At 38.2% G+C, this 27,723-nt stretch overlaps 1 protein-coding gene and 2 pseudogenes across 4 annotated transcripts in view; 1 reads left to right on the forward strand and 2 right to left on the reverse strand.

Annotated features, from left to right (window-relative positions):
- Positions 1-27,723, forward strand: part of ZCCHC7 (zinc finger CCHC-type containing 7) — a 258,322-nt gene that overhangs the window by 74,358 nt on the left and 156,241 nt on the right. The window lies entirely within an intron of this gene.
- On the reverse strand, positions 8,464-17,306 carry LOC139439456 (disks large-associated protein 4 pseudogene; annotated as a pseudogene).
- LOC139439407 (replication factor C subunit 5 pseudogene) lies at positions 23,892-24,630 on the reverse strand (annotated as a pseudogene).

Genomic DNA, 27,723 nt, shown 5'->3' on the forward strand with positions numbered 1-27,723 from the left:
TAATCCTTTACTTAAATGTGGAAGTAAAAATTCTCTCCCTAACAACTGATGTTGCAGTAGTAATTTAATGATAGCATTGAAGCAGGTGGAAGAGAGCTATAATCTCATAACTTGAGACAAAAAGAGTAGTTGTAAGAATCTTAGGAGTCTTAGTTCATCTACTCCAAACTCCTTCATGTAAGGGTTCTTTTTCCAACACAGTGGACATGGTCACCCCAGTCTTTGTATACACATCTCATAACCATATTAAAAAAGCAGCCTATGCCACTGTATACAGTGAACCATGTTGTGCACGATGGACTGTGGTTTAACAGTACAAATAGGAGAGTGTTCTCTCATAAACTATATTGTACAATACTACTCATAATGGGGGGGGGGATGGAAAAAATATACCAAATGTAAGCTGTGGACCATAGTTAGTAGTAATATTTTGATGATGTTCTTTCATAATCTTTAACAGTTTTTCCACAACAATGCAAGGTGTCAGTGGAGGGATGATGTATGGGAATTCTCCACATGATTGTTCTGTAAACTCACTTCTCTAAGAAAAAAAATTTTTTTAATAGTTCTAAAAAAGCAGTCCATGCCATAATCAGATGGCTTGCCATTGTCAGAGAATTCTCATTTGAAATTAATAATTATTATAATTTGCTTCCATTTTACCCTTTGGAGCCATAGAGAATTATTTGAATATAACTACGTGTTTGTTCCTTCCCCCCCGCTTCCCATTCCCTGACCCCATCATATTCTTTTCTTCAGATCAAGTGTGTATTACAGCATATTTTTGAAATTTAGAGATATATGGGGAATAAAATGTTTGATAATCATAGCTGTAAGAAAGCACTCTTCATACATGGTTGAAGTTGAATATTTATAAAGAAAGAATAATCTGTTTAAATTTATACTTCTTTGTGTGTAATAGGCTATTTCTCAAAGAATTATTCTTTTCACTGCTAATATGTGTGTCAGCTATGGAAAAGTCTACATTCAAGGACTAAGTAAGAAAAATTACTTGGATTGAGAAAAAGACATCTAATGGAATCTGCACAATATTCCTTCAACAAAGATATCTATTCATCAATAGATGTCATCCCATACACCTGTCTAAAATAACCTATTTCTTTTCCTGATTTATAGATTTTTTCCCCCTTTTTAAAAACTTTACACAAAATGTAAACTTCATACATTGGGATTATTCTTTGGTCTGGATCTTTTCTTTGGATGAAATCAGCTTTGGGATGCTTATTTAGATGTTCAATGGAACAGTGTGGAGAACAGTAATTGTGTTTGGGCTAAAGAATTAATCCATTTAGTCATGGGAAGCATTACTTAGCTTTTCCTTAGCAGCTGAATTGTGGTGCAACATAGGGACTATTTTAGGATTTTAGCCTCAAACAGAAACTTGTAGAAATGAAAGTTTATTTGTATTGATGAACATATGCTTTTGAATAATGAGCCACTGAATTGATTTCAATGAAAGTTGTTTTTCAGTTCATGTTCTTCTGTTTTATTTTTAACCACTAATTAAAAGCTACCTCTTTGTACTGCCCAAATTAAAAGACAAAACATAAAATAGTACTTTAAGTCAGAAAAACACATTCTAATACATAAAGTGGTTCAATAAGTAATATTTGGGTGGACTCAGAAGGGAATTTTAACTTCAGAATTTTCTGATGGTTACGAGTACACTTCATATACTATGTGTAAATCAGACATTGCAACAAAATAAATTTTCAACCAATTCTTTCAAAATAGAAAAACTGCAGTTTTACATTTGGATTAGCAGACAAGTAAAAGGGTGTTTAGAAAGTATTATTTCCATCTCAGAAGAATAATTATCCCATATTTTATGTAAAACATTCTTCACAATTCTTTAAATAAGTTGATTGGGCAAAACAGAATTCCCCAACTGATAAAAGCTTTTTACATGTATGTAACTGTATTGTATTCTGCCAAGATCTATGGTCTATAGAAAAATCTGCTGACCTTTTTTAAAAAAATTGTGTTTATCATAACTTGTCTTTTTATGATGTTGAGCTTTTCCCTATACAATTTTATATGCAATACCAACCAACAAATAGTTACTGAGCATTCATTATGTGCCAAGTACAGAGTTGAAAGTGTACCATATTGGCATTTGAATATGTTGAGGAATATTACTCTTATTTTGTTGTGTTGGTATTTTTATAGGTAATTAGAAGATGGTCAGAACTCAGATTGAAGTACCTGATTCCATTGTGATTTAGGAGATAATACAGAGAGGTCTTATAAGAATTTAAAGCAGGGGTTCTTTTTTTTTTTTTAAGATTTATTCCTCTCTGTGTCCATTCGCTGTGTGTTCTTCTGTGACCGCTTCTATCCTTATCAGCAGCACCAGGAATATGTGGTTTTTTTGGTTGCATCATCTTGCTGTGTCAGCGCTCCATGTATGAGGCACCATTCTTGGGCAGGCTGCACTTTCTTTTGCACTGGGCGGCTCTCATGGGGTGCACTCCTTGCGCATGGGGCTCCTCTACGTGGGGGGACATATCACACCTGCACCAACACGTCTCCACAAAAATAATGTTTGTTTTGAATTTCAATTCAAGCTCATGGACCCCTGGTTAAGAACCCCTGCTTTAGAGTCTAGAAGTGGGTAGGACAATTAGTGTAGAGTTCCATTGAAAGAGCCTTGCAGCTCAAGAGCCAAGAACCTCATTTTACAATGAGAACCAAGCAATATGAAAATGGGAGCTTTAGTGTAGGAAATTGAATTACATGGAATGGTGCTGGGGAAACATATCTGACTTGGTAGTAGAGAGTGTGTCGGGTTAGATTAGTACAGGCTGTAGAGACATTTGGAAAGTTGGGATGGAGCTTGGGTTTGTCACAGGCATCATGCTTTAAGTGAAATATACGTTATTTTCATGGAGCATTGAGTCTTCTTAAATGGAAGATTTATTTGAATGTTGTCCTGGTATTTCAGGAAGGCTTCTGTGTGAAATTATGCTGGGATTGGTTTTAGGCTGTAAATCCCATGAATTTTCAACTTAGATAAATAGAATCTCTAACAAATACAAGGAATTTGAATAATATTATATTTCAAGCAATTATTGTATACAAATTCTGTATCTAGTAGACATCTTTGTATGACATTGGAATCTTGTCACTGCCTACTCTCAATTTAGGTAGAAGCACAAATAAAACTCAGATTTCTTATCGGTTTACTCCATTGCACACCTAAGTGCCTAAATGATTGTGTTGAAAAATTCAGACAACAAAAATAACTTATTTTACAAGCCACTGTGAACACGCAGAAAAAAAACACAGTGTAGTCTTTTTGTTTATTCGCTTTCTGTCTCTCTCAGATATGTGAGAAATATCAATATAGAGTAATATATGCAGTGTTATCCATTTAAACCAGTGTGTTCTGTGTCTAATGACCAGTTGAGAGAAGGGAAAAATGATTTTTCTTGGGGTAAATCTAGAATATTAACATAGAGAAGGAAACAACTGAGTTCGAATCCTGGAAATCTGGTATATGGAGAATATGATTATATGGAAGGAAGGGGGATGGCATTTTAAACCAGAGGATGAGCAAATAGTGAGGAGGGAATGCTTTAGTGGTGGTGTCATGTTCTGCAGCTGAGACAGGAACACCACCACCTCTGAAACTATTGATGTAGGCCAAAGTCGGGTAGCTTGCAAGGTTGGTAATAGTAGTATTGAAAGTAAATGAAATATTGCCAAATAATTTTTAAATAAGAGTCAACAGGACTTGATAACTACATAAAAATTTTGATGGGAGAGACAAGTAAAAGAGAGTTTTGAGATTACAAGTTAGGGTGGTTTTTTAAATGATTCTATCACTGACCCTAAATAGACAAGTTGGAAGGAAGAGCCAGTTTAGAAATAAGATGGTTAATTCAGTTTTCAATGTGTTGAGTTTGAATTATCTGTATTTGATTCGACTGAAGAAATTATGAGGGTACTTCAAGAAATAGGGCTAGAATGTTTGTATCAGGCCTGGAGATACAAATATATTTTGATTTTTGGATATGGAGCAAACCTTGGATATCATGTAATCCACCAATTTTATGATTTGGCACACTCAAACCTTCTGCTTTTTGTTTCTTCAGGTCATGCTATCTACTCCAGAAATAGGTTTGTTAGGTATTTTGAATGAACAGTGGAAAAATGAACCACTCATCTTTCCAGAGCCATTTATTACAATGGATTTTTTTAACTTTATTTCTTTTTATTTTATTTTTTTTAAGATTTATTTATTTGTATTTACTCCCCCCCCCATTGTTTGCTCTCTGTGTCCATTAGCTGTGTGTTCGTCTGTGTCTGCTTGTAGTCTCATCAGGCGGCAATGGGGATCTGTGTCTCTTTTTGTTGCATCATCTTGCTGTGTCAGCTCGCGGTGTGTGTGGCACCACTCCTGGACAGGCTACGGTTTTGCGTGGGGCGGCTCTCCTTGCACAGGGGCCACTCCTTGCACGGGGGCCACCCTTACACAGGGGCATCTCTGCATGGGCTGGCACTCCTTACATGCATCCGCACTGTGCCAGCTCACCACACGAGCCAGGAGGCCCTGGGTATTGAACCCTTGGACCTCCTATATGGTAGGCGGATGCTCTATTTGTTGAGCCACATCTGCTTCCCTTAACTTTATTTCAAATTCATACATGCACACAAACAGAAAAAGGCAGCTCAATAAGTTATAGAAACATTACTCCTAAAAAGTTCTTTTTCAGGCACTTTTATGTCATCTAATTCCAGTTGCTAACTCAGTTGTTCCTCTAGGGTCCAGAAAGATACACATTAACACAGATTAGTTAAATGACATAGTCAAGGTTTCCTTATTAGTGAAAAAAAGTGAAGAGAAAAAAACGCTTAATTGTATTAATATCTCACAAACTGAGTGGAGTTTTAACTATAGATGCAGCCATTTTGCCATGTCTGTGATCAGACTAGCAGTAATATTGTCTACTTAAGAACTGGTCCTTTGCCAAGAGATGTTCAAATGAACTAGTGTAACTGTTAGGATTCTATAACAGGTAAAAGCAGATTATTTGATGGAAATGTAAGGAGATCTAGTTTTAAGAAAACAGCTTTTTTTCCAGTGGTATAATAATTTTGAGATGTATTAAAGTGAACTCATACATCATAGAAAATATTTTTTCATTTTTTCTTTCATGTTTTTCTTTAATATCCAGTCTTTTGTTTCATCATGACCATTTCCAGTGCTCTAAAAGTTACAGAAATCAGTTTTAACAGATGACTGGTAAAAACTGAATAAAATTAACTTATTTTTCCTAGTGGGTTAATTTTGCTCTCATTTCTGAACTTTCTCTTCTCTATAAATATTTGTTTGATAGCTTTCTGTTTAATTATAAAATTTTAAGTATATGATTATTTTAATGTCATTTGAGGACATGAGAAAAAAATCTCAAAGTAATTTGGGATATTATATGATTAAATCAATGTCTGTATCCTTGTTTTCAATTGTGATATGTACTATTTTTTTGAAGGACAAAGTTTTTATAAAGACAATATTAGGTAATTGTTGGGAATTATTAAAATTTATATTGTTCTCCATTGCAACACATTAAATATTTGAATGCATGATGGGTTTATCATTTTAATACGTAACACTGCTTTTAATTGGTTGTTGTTTTATTAAGAGGAGGTCACTAGGTTGTATTTTATTGTCTTCCAAGGGTGAAAAACAATCAGAACAATAATCAAGTTAGAGCAACTTGTTAAACACTTTAGAATTAGGCTTCCCCCACTCCATCCCCCTTCTTGTGTGATACTTTGAAGGCAGCTGCTACAGATAAACTCTGGCGCCCCAGATGGTGGTTGCCTAATCCTCATGAGAATTCATGTCCTGGAAGCAGCTCTTATCTCTCCAGACCTGACATTGTCTGTGAGGTTTCTCTAAGGAGAGAATAATATAAACATGCTATGCATGAGTTTCACTTCTTAAATATGTCAAAGACACAGGAAGTTATAGTAAAGTGTAACAAGAACGGAGTTTACATTATTGAAAGGGTTGTTATTTAAAGTACTTGATGCTAGCTTGTGCTGTGTGATAGGGGCTAGTTAGGGAGGAAAGGCACAATGACGCCACCCCTCCCAAAATCATGAATTCAGAAATGTCAGTTTGTCGTTAAGTGTGCAGTATCCAGAAGAATTCACTGCTATGTGATTTGCTCTTATTTAACAGTTTAAAACAATTTATCTTGTAAATGAATGTTCTGGCTCTTATTTCTCAACTCTCTGTTGGAATTGAAAGCAGCAATTCCACTCTTAAAATGTTTTGTCCAGGAATCTGATCTTGGAGGGTTGCTGGGTCAGTGACAATGGAAATGGTTGTTTCTTTAGTATAGCAGCCACATGTTCTGAAGTGGGGTTGTAGAGACCCTATCTAATCCAGGCAGAGTCTCATTTAATATGCAAGCAGAGATATTGACAGTGTCGTCATGAATAATTGTATCTCCCATCATTTAATTATATGACTCTGTATAGGCAATAGGGGTTTCCTCCTGAAAATTATAGATTTATAATCAATTGTGAAAAAATAAATGTCCCTTTTAATATAGTTTGACCTGTCTTTCAGATCTTATATCTCTTCTAAATATCCTTTTCCCCAGCCACTGTAACCCTTTTACTAGTTCCAGAATCTGTTATATCCTTTTATATTTTCATAACATTTCTTGTTCCCTTCCATTTTCCTGAAGAGCCTGTCCCCAGAGGAACTTGTAATCATCCTCTGAAATATAACTCATATATTACCTTTTCTCTGAAGTCTTCTAAAGACTGAGTTATTTCATTTTTTCTCCCTTATCATTGTTGTCAGAGAGATCTTTATAAAATACAGATTTCTGTCTTACCCTTTCTCAAAAAACAGGTTTACTGTAATTGCATTTCATGTCAAACCTAGTCTATCAGTCTGGTGGTCTCTTTCTTCCTTGGTCTGGTCCATATTTTAGCCAGTTTCATCATCTTTTTCTTCTTGGCTACTGTCCTGTTGTAGAATGGCTTGCTATTTTTATTCCTTCCCCTGAATCTACTTTATGCCCCCCACCTTTTTTTTTTTTGCCCTGGAGTACCCCCATTTCTGTTCATTTTAGTCTTTCTTATCCCTTAAGATTTTGCCCAATCTTGTCTTTTCCGTGCAGCCCCCACTCCCAGTTATTTAAGACATCACAGTGGTTTTTTACCCTTTCATAGCCTTTATTAAGAACATATTATATGGAAAACATTGTGCTAGATTGTGTTGAATACATAAACTTGTCAGAAAAAAAAGTCCTGCTTCTTAAAGAATTTATAGTCTAATAGGGATGAGTATAATACAAGATGGAAAGTGTTAGGTGCTATGTGAGAGAACAAATTCAGTTGCAGGAAGATTACTTCCAATTGGGGTACTCACAGAAAGCATATTTTAAATAATTTGTGTTTGCTTCCTTTGTTCAGTTGGGAGCTCCTGATGGAAGAGCCAGCTTACTCAAATCTTCTCTATCCTGCTGTGCCTACTAGCACAGTATCTCAGAGGGATGATGGAGAGGAGATTTTAAAAATTGAAAAATTAATAGGAAAAACTAGAGTGAAACCTGAGGTTTGGGGTCAGATAGGATAGACTGTTGGGTGAAGGCATCAAAAGACCTATATTCAATAAAAAGTTTTTTTTATATTGAATGAATTGATGACTGAACCCTGGTTTGTTTGCCTATTTTCCTTGCTTTATGAAATTCTTTTGCCTACTAATTTGAAACTTCCTGGTTACCACCTGTGTCCTTTAGCTGTCTACCCACTGAGCACATTCTCTTTTGCTTCCTGTTTCTGTCACATCTGCCTCACCCTCACCCCCCACCCACATTTCTTTTTGGGGTTCTGTTCCATGCAGTACATTAAAAGACTAATAAAAACATGCCCCAGATGGTGCTATTCTTTATCATGATCTCTAGCCACTTGTGTTGCTGTTTAAAAGAACAAACAAAAAGACACATGCTGCTGGTTTGTAACTCAGCTGGCTCTGATTTATGTCTCATTCTTGTCTTTGCTGTTCTCTTATTCTTGGTTTCTACTGTTTTCTTTTTCTTTCTTTCTTTCTTTAAAAAATCTCACTCTGCTGCCCTCCCATTTGTACACCAGTATTATCAAATCCTTTATGTTCTATCCCTGACTGAATTTTACCTTCTTTTATTTTTAGCTTTCCATTCTTAGTCTTTTTCATGTTTTTTTTGTTTTTGTTTTTCTGATTATCTTTCTGCCCATCTTTTTTTAGAGCATTTTCATTATTTTGATAATAATAAAAAAGTGACAAGAAAATTCTTCACTTCTCAATCTCTCTGTTTCCTCTGGTGACATAGTTGCTATTTCTGGTTATTCTTGCACAATTATTAAACTTTTTTTAATTTTAATTTTTAAAGTTTGTGTGTGTTTTAATGACTTAGAGAATCTTTCCTTTTTCCTTCATAATCTCATAGTCCAGGTCTGGCCCTTGAGGGAATGTACATCGTCATTCTGTTTGTGCTCTCTGTAGCTGAGTTCTGCTGCACAGAAACTGCCTGCTTCACTGCCAGGAGTCTCTCTCAGCCGCCAGCTTTTAGCTTTGAGGTGGTAGAGTTGTTCATTGAACTTCATGTTGATGTATTTGATGAACAGCTGTAGCAGGTTCTAGAACCCTGCCAGGTCCTCAGCTGTTGGGCATGGGTTGGCGTCAGGGTTCTGCTGGACTTTCTGGAACATAGTAGCTGGGCATTGTCCACAGCTCTGAGGACTTTTCCTAAGACTTTTTCAGAGAGGTCATTCTCTTCAGTCTCCTTGTCCATCTGGCAGCTCCAACTGTCCAGTACTCTGACTTCACCTGAAGTAGCTTCAGGAACCAGTAGCCATCTCAGCAGCAGGCCCCTGGCTGTGTAGCTCTGCAGGGGAGCTGGAGGAGGTCAGGAGCCATTGTCCACTGGAGGCAGCCAGGAAACCTCTAGGACAGGGTCCCTTTTGTCTCTACAGGAGAGGTTGCACTTGGTCTGGGCGTTCTTGAGGGCCTGCAGGGCCAGTGTCAATGCTGATGGAGTTGGGGTATGGAATACAATTTGGGAAGCTCCTCTCTGGATTTACAGCTTGAGTCATTGGCGTTCCTGGGTGTCTAAGTTGGTGTCCTTTCGGGAGCATATGCTGTGGGAGGGGGCATTGTTTTGCCAGTTGTCCTTTACCTGAACCCTGATGGACTTGAACTTGATAGTGAGACTGAGCTCCTCTTTTGGCACTGACTGAATGTAGTCAACTTGTGTTCCTATCAGTGTGTTTCCTTTTGGGGATGTCTTCAGGGTAGGACTAAGAGCTGTTTAGCATTCCTTGGTGGCTCTTCAGAGCTGAGTGTTTTGGGGGCTGCTCAGATGCCTCAGGCTGGGGTGACTACACCTCATGTCATGCTGAGCAGTCTGATACTTATGTCCAGGCTATCCATCAAATTGCTCAGGCCCTACTGACTTATCACCTTTCTTTTGTGGTCCTGGATGTCCAGGTAGGTTTTGTATGCCCAAGGGCCAGGGCTTCATCATTCTTCTCTTTTTTTCCCTTCCGTTTTTTCCATTTCCACTTCTGTTTTGTTATCTTTCAGCTCTACTGCCTTTTCCATTCTTCACTTATTTATCTTAAACAAAACAAAACATAATAGTGCCCAGTTCTATCCAGGCCTCATTTTGTAATTCATTTCCATATTCTCTATTGCTTTAATTAGAATTAACTTCATGCTTTCCATCTTCATTTCTTACTTTTTGTACTTTTCCACATATTCCTTCTCCATGGTAAAAATCTTTAAAAGCAGTAATCTCAGCTGTTCTCCATCATTTCTGTTCCCCACACCATGTGCTTCCTCTTTCTGTTACTCTTCCACTAATTTTTGTGTGTATTAAGGTAAGGAAAGTATGGCTAGTGTACAGCTACATAATGAGTCCTGCAAAAAACTGTATCTTACCTCTGAGAAGCTTAAGGGTGAGGGTAGGAGCAGGAGCCAATTCAAAAGGAGGAGATAATGATTTGAATAAGATATTTTTTCCTTTATTCTCTTCATATATTCTATTCCAGTGGTTGAATTTCTTGTGTTGAACAACCTTGAATTCTTGGGATAAATCCCACTTAGTAAAGGTGGATTGTAATGTGCTGTGTCTTTATCTGGCTTGGGTATTAGGGTGATACTGGCCTTACAGAATGAAGTAAGACATCTTCCCTCTTTGGCTTTTCATTCTTTCTGTGCCCATTCGCTGTGCGTTCTTCTATGTTGGTATTTATTTTGATTTACCTATTTCCCTCCCCCCCTTGTGGCTTGCTTGTTGTCTGCTCTCTCTGTCCATTTGCTGTGCATTCTTCTGCATTTTTGCTTGTTTTCCATTTTTTTTTTTGTTACCCTGCTGAGTCGGCTCTCCACAGTGCTCGCGGGCTGGACGGCACTCCGTGGCACTTGCGGGCCAGCCTGCCTTCACAACTACCTGGATGCAAACCCAGGGCCTCCCATATGGTAGATGGGAGCCCAACTGATTGAGCCACAGCTGCTCCCCTCTCATTATGTTTTCCTTCTTGGATCTCCTGTGGTAGGCAGGAGGCTGGTCACTTGAGCCACATCCACTTCCCTGAATAAGATATTGGAGAATGTTTATTGCTCTTTGTAAAATATGCTTGGCTGAAAATGGAATTGGAAGTGAAATTGAGGAACAGGAAGATAAGAGAAGTAGGTTAGAGAGGTGCTGGACAATTGGAAAGCCTTCTGCTTAAAGATATATAATTGCTTCTTCCCTTCCATTCTAACTCATACCTACCATCAAGTTCTATTAATTAAAATGCATATAGTTTAACTGGTTTGTTTAATAATGCAAATATCCTGTGATATTAAGTCTCATTCAGACCTTACGTGAATTATTCTTAAACAGATTGCAAATAGGACTTTTAATTTTATTTGGGTAGAGGAGGGAAGAGGGCAATCTCTAATGAATAGAAAGGGGTTTGGGGGGACAAGGGTATCATTGCATTCTTTTTTTAACTGGAGGAGATATTAGTGATGATCTCGTTTATTTTATAGGTGAAAAACTGATCTAGAGATATTGACAAGTTCAGGTCTTACAGTTTGTGATGGAAAAGGGACATCTCTATCCATTGTTCTTTTTATAGCACTGTATTATTTTTGTACCATGGTGGCTTCCTAGTCATTCCTTGACTTGAACTGGGAGGAACAGGAGCAAAGAGAAAAAGGGACAAAAGCAATTATGTGTATGTGCTCTCCCACCTCCTCCTTCCTTTCTCCCTTTATTATCAGCACATTATAATATTCTGGATTTCCTTAGAGAGCAGATCCACTTGAATGACTAAGGATCTCTTGTATTGCCAGTAGAAAACAAATAAGCAAACACAAATATTAAACCTTTATTAAAGAGGAAAGCTAATAATAGGTATATTTTAAAGTCTTTCAGTGCTATTTTATTTATGTTCATCAAATATACAACTTTTGAGATAACAAGGTCACTTTTTGGCTAGAAGATTTGAATGGGTGGAAGGGGAGCCAAAACTGACTAGAGAATCAAGTGGTCGAGCATTACTTAAAAAAGTTGAATATGCTTAAATCACAGGGTCAATGATGTACATTGTAGGGCACTTAGAAGATTTGGCAGATATCATTGCAGAGGCACTAGCAAATAACCATGAACAAGATGTGAAAAGGGCAAGGTAATGGTACTGCTTCTAAGCCCCCACTTTTGTTAGGCTGGTGTTCTTCACCACCTCCCCCCAAAGCTATAGAAACAAAGAAGCTATACAAAACTCACTTTATTTGCATTACATTGACCCTTGAAAACACCATTTACCCAGCCATACCCCATTTCACTTGTCATTTTCCCAATTTGTCCCATTCTAGATATAAATCCAGTGTGGTTTAAAGACTTTGTATAGTGTCTATGGAAAAGAGTAGTAATAGGGCTTCCATTTACAAGTATTTCTAGAATTCAAGTTTTTAGAGTACTTTTAACATATTGGATCCAGTCAATGTAGAATATCTCTGGTATACTGTGTAAAGAGAAAGTTAGATCAGAAAAAATTTGCATTATTTGGATTTAATTTGTATTAGTAATCCAGACCTTGTTTGCTTGTTTGATTATATTACTTACTCCATCTGCTTTCACAAAAAGATTTTAGATAGATTGTCATAGAATGTATAGTCAATAAGACATTTAAAAATAATGTCAGAGAGTAAAAAATCAGATAAAGTTCCCTCTTTTAGACACCTGAGGTGAAGGGATTACTTAAATGTTAAATTTATCTGAACTTTGGTAGCCAAAGCAAAGAGACATATAATGTGTTATATGGTTTTTGTTGCTTAATGACAAAGAAACACATTAGTTTTTACCATTTATCATATTTTTACATACATTGTATTACAGCTATAAATTTTAGAGTAGAGAATATATGCATCGATGTTTCTCTTCATTATAGTGTTTTAGCACAAGTGATCAAATGTTTGACTATGATTTCTTTTGAGGAAGGTAATTTCTTTGGGCACTGAACTCTTAAGAGAAAATTTGTCTTTTGAACTCTTGTGAAGAAACACTGAATAATGTAATTCACAGATAGTTATTTCAGTTGCAGTTTATTTTAAAGAATGTGAAATATTCTTCATATAGTCTTTGCTTGTGTTGAACTCCAGTAAATCACAGGGAATGCCTGGGAAGGTCACTACGGTATTATAAGCAAATCATGAACTTTGGAATCAGGTGGGTCCTGTTTTAGGCCCAGATCTACTGCTTTGGACTCTGTGACCTTGGACTAGCCATTTAACCTTGCTGACATTTAGTTTCCTCATTTGTAAAATAGGGCTAATAGTACTTTTTTTCACAGCAATTTAGGGAGGATTAAATTAAATAATCCAGTTAGTTTCTCTTTATAGAAAATAATACATGGAGCTGAGCATGGTTTTCCAGTTATGCAGACTTTGAATTTTGCTGTTTGACAATGGTCAAGTTACCTAAAATATCTAAGCCTAGATTTCCTCACTTGTATAATGAGAATAATAGTACATGTGTTGAATAATTGTTAAAACTTGATATAAAGCACTTAGGGATTACTAAGTGCTTAATATAGTCATTATTAATATTACTATAATAAAAACATTTTTTTTGGTAACTATATCAGTTTAGTCTAAATGAATTGAATGTTGGTATATTTGACAGGAGTGGGTGACAAGACAAGATAGTGCCTACATTGCTGATACTTCAAATGTTTGATGTGTAGGTAGGAAGTTTTCATCTCTTATAAAAGCACAGTCATCAGATAAGAGGTAAAGGTCTTGTTCAATGAAAGTGATTGTATGGATGATTTTGGAAATACAGCCTTTAAGCAGAGTTATGATACCATTACCCCATGGTATAAAACACAACTTAGTAGCACATGTTTTCCTAGTGCCATTTTCTTTTTATAGAGAGGAAGTAGTGTGCTCAGGTACTAACTAAAGAAACCTGTGTATGGAGTTATATAATTTAGAGTTGAAAGTCCAGTTTCCCACATAGTGCAGAAATTCCCGCTGGTAAATATTTCATTTATTTGTTATATGTGATGATTAAAGGGTTTTACATAAATGAGTTTGCTGTCATTGCTACTGGTGGTATAGAAACAGCCAGACAAATTACCAATAATCTAGGGTTTGATTTGATTCCTCATTCATCCGGGAGGCCATAAAATCCATTCTTTCCTCCCTCATTTGATTCCTTCACTTCTTTGAACCATTAGTTCTGGTCATTCCACTCTTTTTTTTTTTTTTTTTTTTAAAGATTTATTTATTTATTTAATTTCCCCCCCTCCCCTGGTTGTCTGTTCTTGGTGTCTATTTGCTGCATCTTGTTTCTTTGTCCGCTTCTGTTGTTGTCAGCGGCACGGGAAGTGTGGGTGGCGCCATTCCTGGGCAGGCTGCTCTTTCTTTTCACGCTGGGCGGCTCTCCTCACGGGCGCACTCCTTGCGCGTGGGGCTCCTCCACGCGGGGGACACCCTTGCGTGGCAGGGCACTCCTTGCGCGCATCAGCACTGCGCATGGCCAGCTCCACACGGGTCAAGGAGGCCCGGGGTTTGAACCACGGACCTCCCGTATGGACCTCCCGTATGGTAGACGGACGCCCTAACCACTGGGCCAAAGTCCGTTTCCCTGGTCATTCCACTCTTGATGTTTGGGCCCTGCTTATTAAACCTGCAAATTAAATTTGTATCTTCCAGACTTCAGGAGCTTCACTTTAAGGTGATGGTCATGCAAGGATTTTCTCTAATTCCCACAGAAAACCTCCCAGCTGATCCTCCCTTGGGATCTTTAGATTTAGTAGCCAGAGAATTCCACTCCCATGATTGGCAGGTACAGCATCCCAGTGACAGTATGAAGTAGTTGCAGAAGACGTTTAACTAAATTTCTTTCTTTAAGCACTGTTATTTCTTCTTTTTGTTTGCATTTTCCCAATAATTAATGATGCTGACCTCTTTTTCATGGACTTATTTGACATTTGTATATATTCTTTTTTTTTTAAAAAGAAATATTTATTTACACACACACACCCTCCCCCTTTGCAGCTTGTTTTTGCTGTCTGTTCTCTGTGTCCATTCACTGCATGCTTTTCTGTTTCTGCTTGTCTTCCTTTCATTGCATCATCTTGCTCTGTCAGCTTTCTGTGGCACATGGGCCAGCTTTGCCTTCACAGGGAGGCCTACAGACGCGAACTCAGGACCTCCCATATGGTAGATGGGAGTCCAACTGATTGAGCCACAGCCGCTTCCCTGTATATATTCTTTGGTTCAGTTTCTGCTCAAATCTTTTACCCATTTTTTAAAAACTGGATTGATTGTCATTTTATTATTGAGTTTGTAAGTATTCTTTTTATATTCTGAATACTTTATCACATATGTGTTTTGCAAGGATTTCTCCCAATCTGTGGCTTATATTTTCATTTTCTTAACATTTGTCTTTCAAAGGGCAGAAGTTTTCGTTTTTGATAACTAATTAGTTTTTCCATTTATGGTACATGCTTTTTGTATCTCATCTAAGAAATCATTGCCTTAACCCAAGATCACAAAGATTTTCTTATCTTTTTTCTTCCAGAAGTTTTATAATATTTGGTTTTACATTTAGATTTTTTAAAAAAGATTTATTTATTTCTCTCCCCCCACCCCCACCCCGGTTGTCTGTTCTGTCTATTTGCTCCGTGTTCTTCTCTGTCCGCTTCTGTTGTTGTCAGCAGCATGGGAATCTGTGTTTCTTTTTGTTGGCATCATCTTGTGTCAGCTCTACGTGTGGGCGGCGCCATTCCTGGGCAGGCTGCACTTTCTTTCGCTCTGGGCGGCTCTCCTTACCGGGCATACTCCTTGCGAGTGGGGCTCCGCTACGCAGGGGACACCCCTGTGTGGCACAGTACTCCTTGAGCACATCAGCACTGTGCATGGGCCAGGTCCATACGGGTCAAGGAGGCCCGGGGTTTGAACCGCGGACCTCCCATGTGGTAGACAGACGCCCTAACCAGCCAAGTCTGCTTCCCCATACACCCTTTTTTTTAAATTAAATTAAATTTTATTTCTCACCCCCTACCCCGTTGTCTGCTCTCTGTGTCCATTCACAGTGTGTTCTTCTGTGTCTGCTTGGATTCTTGGCAGTGGCACTGGGAATCTTGTGTCTCTTTTTGTTGCGTCAGCTCTCTGTGTGTGCAGCGCCACACCTGGCATGCTATGCTTTCTTCACGCAGGGCGGCTCTCCTTATGGGACACACTCTTTGTGCGTGGGGCTCTCCTACGCAGGGGACACCCCTGCATACCAGGGCACTTCTTGCATGCAATAGCACTGCATGTGGGCCAGCTCACCACAAGGGTCAGGAGGCCCTGGGTTTGATCTAGGAACCTCCCATATGGTAGGCAGACGCTCTGTTGAGGCAAATCTGCTTCCCTCCATACCTTCTTGATAGTGTAGCTATAGTTTTGTTTTGTTTTGCTTTGCTTTTTTTTCTTATTTATTTTTAAAAAACTTTAGATTACATAAATGTTACATAAAAAATATAGGAGATTCCCATCTATTTCCCACATTAACAGCATTCTTCATTAGTGTGGTACATTTGTTACAATTGATGAACATATAGTAAAATGTTGCCACTAAACGTGGATTATAGTTTATATTATAGTTTATGTAGCTGTATTTAGGCTTAAAATTGGGTAGAGTGATTCCTCCAATTGTGTTCTTTTTCAAAATCATTATGGCTGTGTCTTTGCATTTCCTATACATTTTGGAATCATCTAATTAAATTTCTATGGAAAAAAATTATAAAAAGCCTGCTTGGATTTTGAATGGATTTATACTGAATCTCTACATTAATTTTGGAAGAATTGCTGTCTTAATGATAATGAATTTTCTGATCCATTGACATGGTATATCTCCACATTTATTTAGGTTTTCTTTAACTTCTAGCAACATTTTTGTGAGGTTTTCAGTGTACATGTCTTAAACATTTATTGGTAAACTTATTCTAAGTATTTCACATTTTATGATGTTATAAGGTTATTTTCTAATCTGATTTCCAATTTTTAATTGATAGTGTATGGACTTAAATCTGAATTTTCTTTACTTACTGTAGCAGTTTGATATGGATATGAATTCCAGAAATAGATGTTGGATTATGTTGGTAATCTGGTCTGTCCTGGGCATGATTAAATTATGATTAGGACTTTGATTGGGCCATGTCATTCCCTTGGTGGGTGGGGACTCACAGATAAAAGGCATGGCAAAGGACAGAGCTGAGGGTTTTTGATGTTGGAGTCTTGATGTTGGAGTTTGATGCTGAAGCCTTAAGCTGGAGCCCCGGGAAGTAAGCTCACAGAGGAAACAGAAGCAAGCCGCAGGAAGAGAGGACCTGAGCCAAGAAGAAGGAAACCCTGGGAAGAGAGGAACCCTGAACCCAGAGAGAAGCAAGACCCTGCAAGAGAGGAACCCAGGAAGCCTGAACCCTCACAGATGTTGGCAGCCATCTTGCTCCAACATGTGAAAATAGACTTTGGTGAAGGGAGTAACTTATGCTTATGGCCTGATATTTGTAAGCTCCTACTCCAAATAAATACCCTTTATGAAAACCAATGAATTTCTGGTATTTTGCATTTCAGCACCCCTTTGGCTGATTAATACACTTATCTTTTATCCTTCAACCTTGCTAAACCCAATTGTTAATTCTGGAAGCTTTTTTGCAGATTCTTTAGAATTTTCTACATCAACTATCATGCAAATAAAGGGTTTTTTCTTCGTTTTAAAACTGTATGCCATTTATTTTCTTTTCTGCCTTATTGTACTTATTGTACTGTTCAGGACCTCTAAAATGTTGAGTAGAAGTGGTGAATGCATCTGCAGTACTTTGAAGCGTTTGTGGATGCCAGAAAAGATCATGTCCTTAGAAAGAATCCGTTCCTATAGGTGTAAACCTGTTGTAGGTGAGACCTTCTTTTGGTTTATGTTATTTCAGTAGGGCATGACCAGGGGTGGGTCTTAATCCTCTTACTAGAGTCCTTTTTAAATGGGATGAATAAGAAGAGAGATACAGAGAAAATCCACAGGAACTCAGAGAGAAAAATTCCCAGAAGCTGAGAGACAAAGCCCTGGAAGCTAGAAACAGAAATCAATGGAACCTGAGAGAAAGAAAGCCCCAAACAGAGAAAAGGCCAAAGGAATCCAGAAACTGAAAGCAACAAGACCCAGAGGAGAAGGGAGAGACAGCAGATGCTGCCATTCTGCTTTGCCGTATGTCAGGAGTCAAGGATTGCCAGCAGCTGGTCTTCAGGGAGAGCACATTGCCAGATACCTGGATTTGGACATTTTTCTCAGCCACAGACCTGTAAGGTAATTTTTTTTTTTATTCAATTTTTAAAAATATTACATTCAAAAAATATGAGGTCCCCATTCACCCCCACCGCCCCCACCCCACCACTCCCCCCACAGCAACACTCTCCCCCATCATCATGATACATCCATTGCATTTGGTGAGTACATCTCGGGGCATCGCTGCACCTCATGGTCAGTGGTCCACATCATAGCCCATACTCTCCCACGTTCCATCCAGTGGGCCATAGGAGAATCTACAATGTCCGGTAATTGTCCCTGCAGCATGTAAGGTAATTTTTAAGTTAATAAATCCCCACTGTAAAAGCCAACCCATTTCTGGTATATTGCTGTGGCAGTCTTTAGCCGAGTAAAATGTTCTTTTTATTCTTGAGAGTTGGAGGTGAATTTTAATTAAGCATGTGTAAAGCTAGATTAGATACAAGTGAAGCAATGAGGGGAATTATCTCATAGGAAACCCAAAGTAATACAGGACCAGGTCTCAGACATAGCAAAGAGAGTGTTGAATTCGAAGTGGCTCTAGGGACCTCAGCACAGGAATATGGAATATAGACCTTCAATAGTGCTGTGCCATTAATGTGACAAACAGCTTCTTTTTCTGTTCCTCAAGAGAGCAAGATCATACATTCTTGTTTTCTTTCTGATCTTAGATGAAAAGGATTGCGTTTTACCAATACTTCAGTTATTAGTTGTAGAGTTTTCATAGATGTTCTTGAAACATCTATGAGCTGGTTCCTTTCTATTTCTACTTTGTTGAGAATTCTTATCAGGAATAGCTTTTGAATTTTTTACTTGCTTTTCGGAGTCTGATGTGATGATCATATGTTTTTTCTTTGTAAGGGTTTTGTAAATATCATTTAGGTCATGGTTAAAGTGGTGAAATGCACTGATTAAAGCACCCTTGAATTCCTTTGATAACCTGAACTTGTTCCTGATATGTTACCAATTTTATGCATTTCTAGAATCAGTTTACTTAAAATTTTAAAAAGAATTTTTGTGTCTATGTTCATGATGGATTTCGACTGTAGCATTCTTTTCTTCTAATGTCTGCCTAGTTTTGGTATCAGACCTCATATGATTTTGACTGGAGCATTCTTTTCTTCTAATGTTTTTCTCCAGTTTTGGTGTCAGATCTCATATAATAGTAGGGGACATGCTTCTTTTTCTTCTACTTTTTTTAAGCTTTTTTGGGGAATTGTGTCAAATTCATTATTGACAACCATCCAAACCTGGAGTTTTCTTGGTTTGGCAGGTTTTAAGTGTGAATTCAAAATCTTTATTCTTGAGTGAGATTTGGTAGTTTGTCTTTCAACAAGTTTATCCGTTTTGTTGTCAGATTTTTGTCATGAATTTGTTCACAACATTCCCTTATTAAGGTTCCCCCCTCCCCCTCCCCTTCTCCTCCCCCTCTCCCTGCCCTGCTGTTTTTGCTGTCTCTGTCCATTCTCTCTGTGATCATCTGTATCTATTTCTCTCTTTTTTTGTCTTCTCCTTTTTTCTACTCTAGGAATCACTGGAATTTGATCCTGGGGACCACTGATGTGGAGAGAAGTTCCCTGTCTCCTGTGCCACCTCAGTTCCTGGTTTCTGCTGTGCTTCACCTTGACTCTCCCCTTTGTCTCTCTTTTGTCGTGTCATCATCTTGCTGCGTGACTCATGTGGGCACTGGCTCACCACATGAATACTAGGCGCTCCTCAGAGGTGTTTGGCTTGCCACACAGGCACTTGTGTGGGCACTCGACTTGCCACGTGGGCATTTGCATAGGCACTTGGCTTACCGCACAGGCACTCAGCACCGCGCAGGCACCAATGCAGGCACTTGGCTTGTTTTGTGGGCACTCATCTTCCCACATGGACACTTTGCTTGCCGCATGGGCACTGGATCGTCATGCAGGTGCACTTCCTCTTTTTCTTTTTCACCAGGAGGCTCCAAGGATTGAACCTGGGTCCTCCCATATGATAGGCGGAAGCCCTATCATTTGAGCCACATCAGCTTCCCTTATTAAGCTTTTAATCTGTATGATATATAGTAAGGGCTCCTCTTTCATAACCGACAGTGGTAATTTGTCTTCTTTTCCTCATCAGTTGGTTTAGATGTTTCTCATTGAATTTCATTTTATTTTATTTTTAAAAATTTATTTATTTTCCCCCCTTCCCTTCCTCCTGCCCTGCTGTTTTTGCTGTCTGTGTTGTCTTCTTTTCTCATTTTCTCTCCTCTAGGATTCACCGGGATTTGATCCTGGGGACCTTTGATGGGGAGAGAGATTCCCCGTCACTTGCGTCACTTCAATTCCTGGTTTCTGCTATGCTTCACCTTGACTCTCTCCTTGTCTATCTTTGTTGCATCATCATCATGCTGCATGGCTCACTTGGCGGGGCACTGGTTCACCATGTGGCAACTCGTGCCAGTACTCGTGTGGGCACTGGCTCACCACATGGGTACTCACCCTGGCACTGGCTTTCCAAGCGGGCACACTTTCTCTTCTTTTTCACCAGGAGGCCTCAGGGATCGAACCCAGGTCCTCCCATATGCAAGGTGGAAGCTCTATCACTTGAGCCACATCCACTTCCCTGAATTTTATTTTTAGAGGCCACTATTGATTTCATTGATATTTCTTTGCTGTTATTGATTTCTTTTATCTGTATAATTTCCACTTTTCTTGCTAGTTTGGGTCTAATTTGACCTTTTTAAAAAATTCTTTAAGTGAAAGCTTGTATTATTGATTTGAGACTTTTTCATTATTAGTATTCAATGCTCCAGTTTTCCCTTTATGAGCTGCTTTAACTTCATCCCCTGATGTTACCTTCTGATTTGCATTTGATTCAAAATATTTTCTCTCTTTCCTTGTGATATTTTTTTACTTTAGAGTATCAGTTATATAGAAATGTTTAATTTTCAGATATTTGGAGATTGTCCAGATATTTTTCTTAGGGACTTTAAGTTTAATTCTGTTATGGTACAGATAAATTTTATATAATTTTAATTCTTCTAAATTTATTGAGACTTGCTTAATGGTTCAGAATATTCCGTTTCATGTGTGTTATAAGAGCTTTTCCCTTCTCTTATACTTTGTGCTTTTGTGTTCAATATTTTACTTCTAAACATATTATTATAAATTCCATATAACATTATTATTATTTTTGTATTAATTGTCAATTATCTTTTAAAGAAAAAAATGTTTTTGAAGAGAAAAGTCTTTATATTTACTCACATATTTGTAATTTATGGTGCTTTTCAATCTTTTATTTAAGTCCAGATTTCCATCTGGTATCATTTTCCTTCTGTATGAAGAACTTTTTTTAACATTTATTTTCTTGTTTGTGATAAATTTTCTTGTTTTTTGTTTGACTGAAAATATCTACATTTTGTGTCCATTTTAAGAGTATTTTTGGTAGGTGACGAATTCTAATTTGATAGTTTTTTTTCCTTCCTTCAAGTTTTTATCTTTGTTTTATCCTTTGTTTCTCTCTCTTTTTTTTTTTTTAAGATTTATTTTTTATTTATTTCTTTCCCCTTCCCTGCCTCTTCCCCCCCAGTTGTCTGCTCTCTGTGTCCATTCACTGTGTGTTCTTCTGCATCTGCTTGGATTCTTGTCAGTGGCACCCGGAATCTGTGTCTCATTTTTGCTGCATTATCTTGCTGCATCAGCTTTCCGTGTGTGCAGTGCTATTCCTGGACAGGCTGCACTTTTTTCTCTGGGCAACTCTCCTTACGGGGTATACTCCTTGTGCATGGGGCTCCCCTATGCGGGGGACACCCCTTTGTGACACAGCACTCCTTGCACACACCAGCACTGCACGTGGGCCAGCTCATCACACAGGTCAGGAGGCCCTGGGTTTGAACCTTGGACCTCCCATATGGTTGGCGGACACCCTATCCCTTGTTTCTCTTTTTTTTTTTTTTTTTTTTTTAATTTAATTCCCCCCCTCCCCTGGTTGTCTGTTCTTGGTGTCTGTTTGCTGCGTCTTGTTGTCTTGTTTCTTTGTCCGCTTCTGTTGTCGTCAGCGGCACGGGAAGTGTGGGCGGCGCCATTCCTGGGCAGGCTGCTCTTTCTTTTCACGCTGGGCGGCTTTCCTCATGGGCGCACTCCTTGCGCGTGGGGCTCCCCCACGCGGGGGACACCCTTGCGTGGCACGGCACTCCTTGCGCGCATCAGCACTGCGCATGGCCAGCTCCACACGGGTCAAGGAGACCCGGGGTTTGAACCGCGGACCTCCCATATGGTAGACGGACGCCCTAACCACTGGGCCAAAGTCCGTTTCCCCCTTGTTTCTCTTAATGTAACATATCTTACCTCCTACCCCATCAGTTCTTCAAGATTTTTCTCTTCATGTTATTCAGCCACTTGATAATGATATCCTTTGTGTGGTTTTCTTCATGTTTCTTCAGCTTTGGATTTGGTGAGTCTCTTGGATCTGGAAGTTTACAGTTTTCATCAAATTTTGAAAATGTTCAGCCATTATTTCCTGGGGTTTTTTGTTTTTGTTTTTTAACGTTCCACCCTGTTTTATTCTTGCACTCTGAATAAGCATATATTGGACCTCTGGATATTGTGCCACAGGTCGCTGGGGCTCTATTTATTTTTTTTTTTTCAGTCTTTTTTTCGTCCATGTTTCATTTTGCAGTTTCTATTGTGATGTCTTTACGTTAACTAAGCTTTCCTTTTATAGTATATAATTTGTTAATTCCATCTAGTGTGTTTTTTGTCTCATTTGTTATAATTTTCTTCTTCAGAAGTCAACTTGATTTTTAAAAATCTTTTCTCTTATAAGAAATATTCATGATTCCTGATTCTATTTGAACAAATGGAATATAATATTTATATTAGTTTTTTCCATGTCCTTGTGTGCCAGTTCTTTCTCTTTCATAGCTTTTTCAGATTGTTCTTTTATTGTATGTTCTGCTTCTTTTGCATGCCTCATTTTAAAATTCGTTTTGATTCATTTTGAATTTTTCCTTTGATAGTACTAACTTCTTTGAATTTCTTTAAAATATTTTTGTGATTTCTTCTGGAATACAGTTAACTTAATCAGAATTAGTTTGATCCTTTTATGACTCTGTGTGTGTGTGTAAGAATTTGACCTTTATTAAGAACAGTCTCTTAAGGAAGGTTTATCCTTTAATATCAGAGATGGAGAAGGCTTTAATATAAATGAAGGTAAGTCAGCATCTTCATAACTGGCTAAGGAAATGAGTCGCTTATAACAAGCAAGCTATTTTTTTTTTTAATTGTGAAGAATGCCAACATAAATGCAGCATAACTGCTATAAAACAAACTCCTAAATTTTTACAAAAATCCTAGTACTTTCAAGCAGTTGCAGAGTCAGGCTTAATTTCATATAGCTTCCCTGCATTTAACAAGTGAGCTTTCTGCAACCACTGGTCTCCAGTGGCAAATTTAAAGGCTAGCTCTGTTACGTTTAAAATTAATTTTTTTCTACCATCCATACCACAATCAGGAGGCTCCTGGAGGCATCTGTTTCAAGAGGAGAAATAAAAAGTCCAATTTTTAAAGCTAATAATAGGTATATTTTAAAGTCTTTCTGTGCTATTGAGTTTCTTTTATAATAGTAAGAGTTGGCCAGAAATTTATTAACACCTACTTAAAGTAGAAATAACACAGTGCCAAAGATTATATTTATAAACTTCATTTCAGAGAGATTCTGTTTACCTTGAGTAAAAGAACACTGGCCTTATGTTCCCAACCAAAATGAGAGAGGCCAATTTCCTGTCATTCTAGCAACTGAATGGTAAAAGCCTTAAGGTGGGCAAGTTTTGTTTTGTTTTTTTCCTATGAAAAACAAATGGCAGTGCAATAAAGTCGTTGTACATTCAAATTATTTTGTACATCTTTGCTCCAAACTGCCACAAATGTACATTTTTGGCATCTGCCTACCCAAGCCTGGATCAGAGTTTTCCAAGACTGGAGTGATCGTGGCTTCATCACATACGCCCAGGACAGCAGTTCATCCTGTAACTGGGTTCTCAGAATTGTAGCTGACAGGCCTAGATGTCTAGGCCTCTACGACAATCAGGTCTCTGATAAGTTGAAAAGCAGCAATGAGGGAACTCAGCAGAATTGTCTCATTGGTGCCAGTGGAGGGTCTGCACTCCATATGTGCCATTTTGGTCAATAAATGTATTTGAACTGAAGATGGAAAGTTACCTCTATGCACTAACAAGTCTATCTCTCTCAGGATATCATGTAATTCCAATCCCTTTAGAGTTTTCAAATCCGTAAATTTCCTGTAGACTGTGATGATGTCTTGATTCAACATCCAGTGCAGGATGTTGGCAATGTCTGACTTAAATGGGTACCATGTGCAGGTGTAGATGGTCACTTCTGTCATCTTCCCAAAAGCCATATTGGTGCTCTGAAAAATGTTCCCTTCACATGTCTCCACTGAAAAGAGTGACAACTACTTTCATTCCGAATTCACTCATGTCAGCTTTCTCTTCTATGACATAACCCACAAGCTTGGGAGATAGGGGTTTGGAACCTTGTATACCCGGACTTCAAGGCAGGGGCAATCTTTGGCAGATAGTTACAGATGAGGCAAAATTTGGTGTTCTCAGTAAATTTCTCGATCACTCTCCTCAAGGCATTCTGGGCATCTTGAGTCTTGGCATTGGCTTCATCCAGGATAACTAGTTTAAAGCCTTTCTTAAATATCGTCCTTGTGCTAGCAAAGCTCAGGATTAGTTCTCAAACAATATTCCTCGGTGGTCTGACGCAGTCAGCTCCAGGACCATGGAGTCAAATTCTTTGTCTTTGTACAGATGATTAGCATAGGCTAGAATGGTGTATGTCTTTCCTGTCTCCAGAAGCCTGTAGAAAAACAACTGTGGCAGTAGGTCTTCACTGATAAATTTTTGAATGGTACTCAAAATGTCCTGATAAGAAATGAGATCATTCAGTGCCTGTGGCAAGTATTTTTCAACCCAGGGTAGGTTTATGCTCTTGTTCACTGCAGGCTGCTGCTGCTGCTTGAGTAAGGTCTCCACGTTGGGATGGGGATTTGAGGTGGTAGGTCTGCTAATGGTCTCAGATCCAGGCCAAATGACTGCGAAGCTCCCCATAGCCTATGATTTGCTTTTAAGGTTTGTTTGACTAGATTCAGGACACCTTTTTGTTTAAAGCTACCTGGGTCCTACTGCTCACTGAATAGACTTGGATGAGCTGTATTGATGCCCCATTGTAACATGTATTATGCCCAGCCTTGTTTGAGTTTAGGAGACTCTTCTGCCTACATCTTTCCAGTGGTTCTTTCCCTGGCCTTGGGTAGTTTTCCCACATGCATTAACAGATTAAGTAGACCTGTATGTAGCCAGAGACTTAATGAAACGACTTTTCTTTTTTTTTAAGATTTAAAAAAAATTTATTTTGTTTTTCTTTATTTATTCCCCTCTTCCCCCTCACTCGTCTACCTGCTCATTGTTTGCTCACCTTCTCTGGGAGGCATCAGAACTGAATCTGAGACCTCCAGCATGAGAGGGGAGTACCCAAGGGACTAAGCCACATCTGCTCCCTGTGGGCTGCAGCATCTGCTAGCTTGTTGCAGCGAGGGTACAGTCTAATTCTGTTGCTGCGGGAGGTGGCATCTGCCTGTCTTCTTTTAGGAGGCACCAGGACCTGAACCTGGGACCTCCCATGTGGTAAGCAGGCACCCAAGTAGTTGAACCACATCTGCTTCCCTGAAACCACTCTTCACTGATCTGAAGTGTTCTGTATAGTGCTCACCTCTCTTAAGTTTTGTTCTTGGAAATTCTAGCCACTTTGTCATTCCCAAACCTTGTGGTCTATTTCTTCAACTCAGTGGGACAGATGGGCTCTGGTTTGGTTTTCCTTCCTTATGCTGTGGCCTGGAAGCTCTCTTCATGCTTGGGCTATGGTAGGGTTTATCTCATCAATTTCTCTTCTCTCGGGGATCACTCTTCTGCCTGGTCTGTTGTTCTGTATCTGAAAGTGTGTTTTGCATGTTGTGTGTTGTTTTCTTACTTTTTAGAGTTGTAGGTTATATCCAGTCCTTGCTATTCCATCATATCTGGAAGTGTAAGTTTGCTCACATTCTTAAAGGATAGATATTTTTAGTGTATATAGAATTCTCATTCAACAACTTTTCTTTCATCACTTGCAATATGTCTTTATAGTGTGTTCTGGTTTTCATCATGATGAAATCAGCAGTCAGGTTCTTTCAAGATTTTCTCTTTAATTTTAACTTTTGGCAGTATGACTGTGATATGCTGTTGTGGTTTTCTTTGTATTTATCCTAACTAGAGGTCACTGACAATTTTATCAAATTTGGGAACATTTTACTCATTATTTCTTCAAAAATTTTTTATGCTTCATTTTTCTTTGCAGTAATTATGAGATTCCAGTGACAGATGTGTTAAACCTTTTTGCTATGTCCCACATGTTAAGATGCTCTGAGGTTTTTTTAGGCTTTTCTCCCACTATGTTTGTTAGATTAGAAAATTTCTATTGATCTATCTTCATGTACACTGACTTTTTCTTCTCTACTTCCAAACTGCAGTTTAGCCCATTCAGTGAATTTTTAATTTCAGTACTGTACCTTTCAGTTCTAGAATTTCCATTTCTTTTTTATAGTTTGTACTTTTCTGCTTTAATTTCCTGTCTGTTTAATCACTTGCCTATTTTTATTTTTATCCTTGAGCATAGTCGTATAGCTACTTTAAAATCCTTGTCTACTGATTCTAACATCTGGATCATTCCAGGGTCAGCCTCCATTGATTTTCCTTACCCTTGAGTGTAAGTACCATTTTCTGTTTCTATATATTTCTAGTTATTTTTTGTAGACATTGTGAATGATGCATTGTAGAGACTTTGAATTCTGTGGGGTTTCTCTGAAGAGTGTTTCTTTTTTTCTCTTTTTATACAGTTTAAAAACTGACATTTAACTTGACTGTACTTAAACTTCATGTTGTTTTTCTTCCAGTATAAAATCTGTTTAGTTTTCTTTTCATCTTAGTTGATTGCTTGGGTCTGTTCCACATATGTGTTGATCAGTGGCCAGTCATATATTTAAACAGTTTATTTCCAGAAATTTGGGAGTACCCTCAATGACTCGTTTTCAGATTTTCCCCACATACTTTCCAGCTGTAAAATCAAGGTTTGGGGCTTCCTTCTCTGACTTCTGATTCTTTAAGCAGCAAGACTGCAGGTTTCTATCAAAATTCTCCCCACTCCTGCATATGCTGTCTGGACTACTGATTGGGCTTAGCCTCAGGAAGAGATATAAAAAATTGGAAACTCAGTGCTGTTCTTCCAAACATCAACTCCCCTCCATTTTATGCCTGCTTTCGCTTGTACTCTAGTGTCTTTATATAGTTGTTTTTGTATTTTGTCCAGAGTATATCAGTGTTATTACAGGATAAGTGAGCCAGTATGTATGACTTTATCATCAGAAGCAGAACTCCACTCCCCTGTCTTTTTGTTTTTTAATTGTAAAATGTTTGGTAAATATAAAAAAGAACAAAGAAGAAAATAACACTTTTGTTGTCACCCCAGGGAGATAATCATTATTAATATTTTAGTGTCTGAAATTCCACTCTTTCATTTGTGCAATATGATTAATATTTGTTTATTTGTGTATTATTTTTGTGATCTTAGGTTAACACCACTCAGTCTCAGTTTCTAATTCTGTAGAATGGGAATAATAAAATTACATATAGGTATGTAACATTTATGTAATCTAAGCATCATTTAAAAAAATTAAAAATATATTTTTAAAACTTGTAAGATTTAGAGGGGATTAAAGAGTTAATGTGTTGGGAAACGGACTTTGGCCCAGTGGTTAGGGCGTCCGTCTACCATATGGGAGGTCT

The sequence above is a fragment of the Dasypus novemcinctus genome, chromosome 8 (genome assembly GCF_030445035.2).
Source record: "Dasypus novemcinctus isolate mDasNov1 chromosome 8, mDasNov1.1.hap2, whole genome shotgun sequence".
Classification (NCBI taxonomy): domain Eukaryota; kingdom Metazoa; phylum Chordata; class Mammalia; order Cingulata; family Dasypodidae; genus Dasypus; species Dasypus novemcinctus.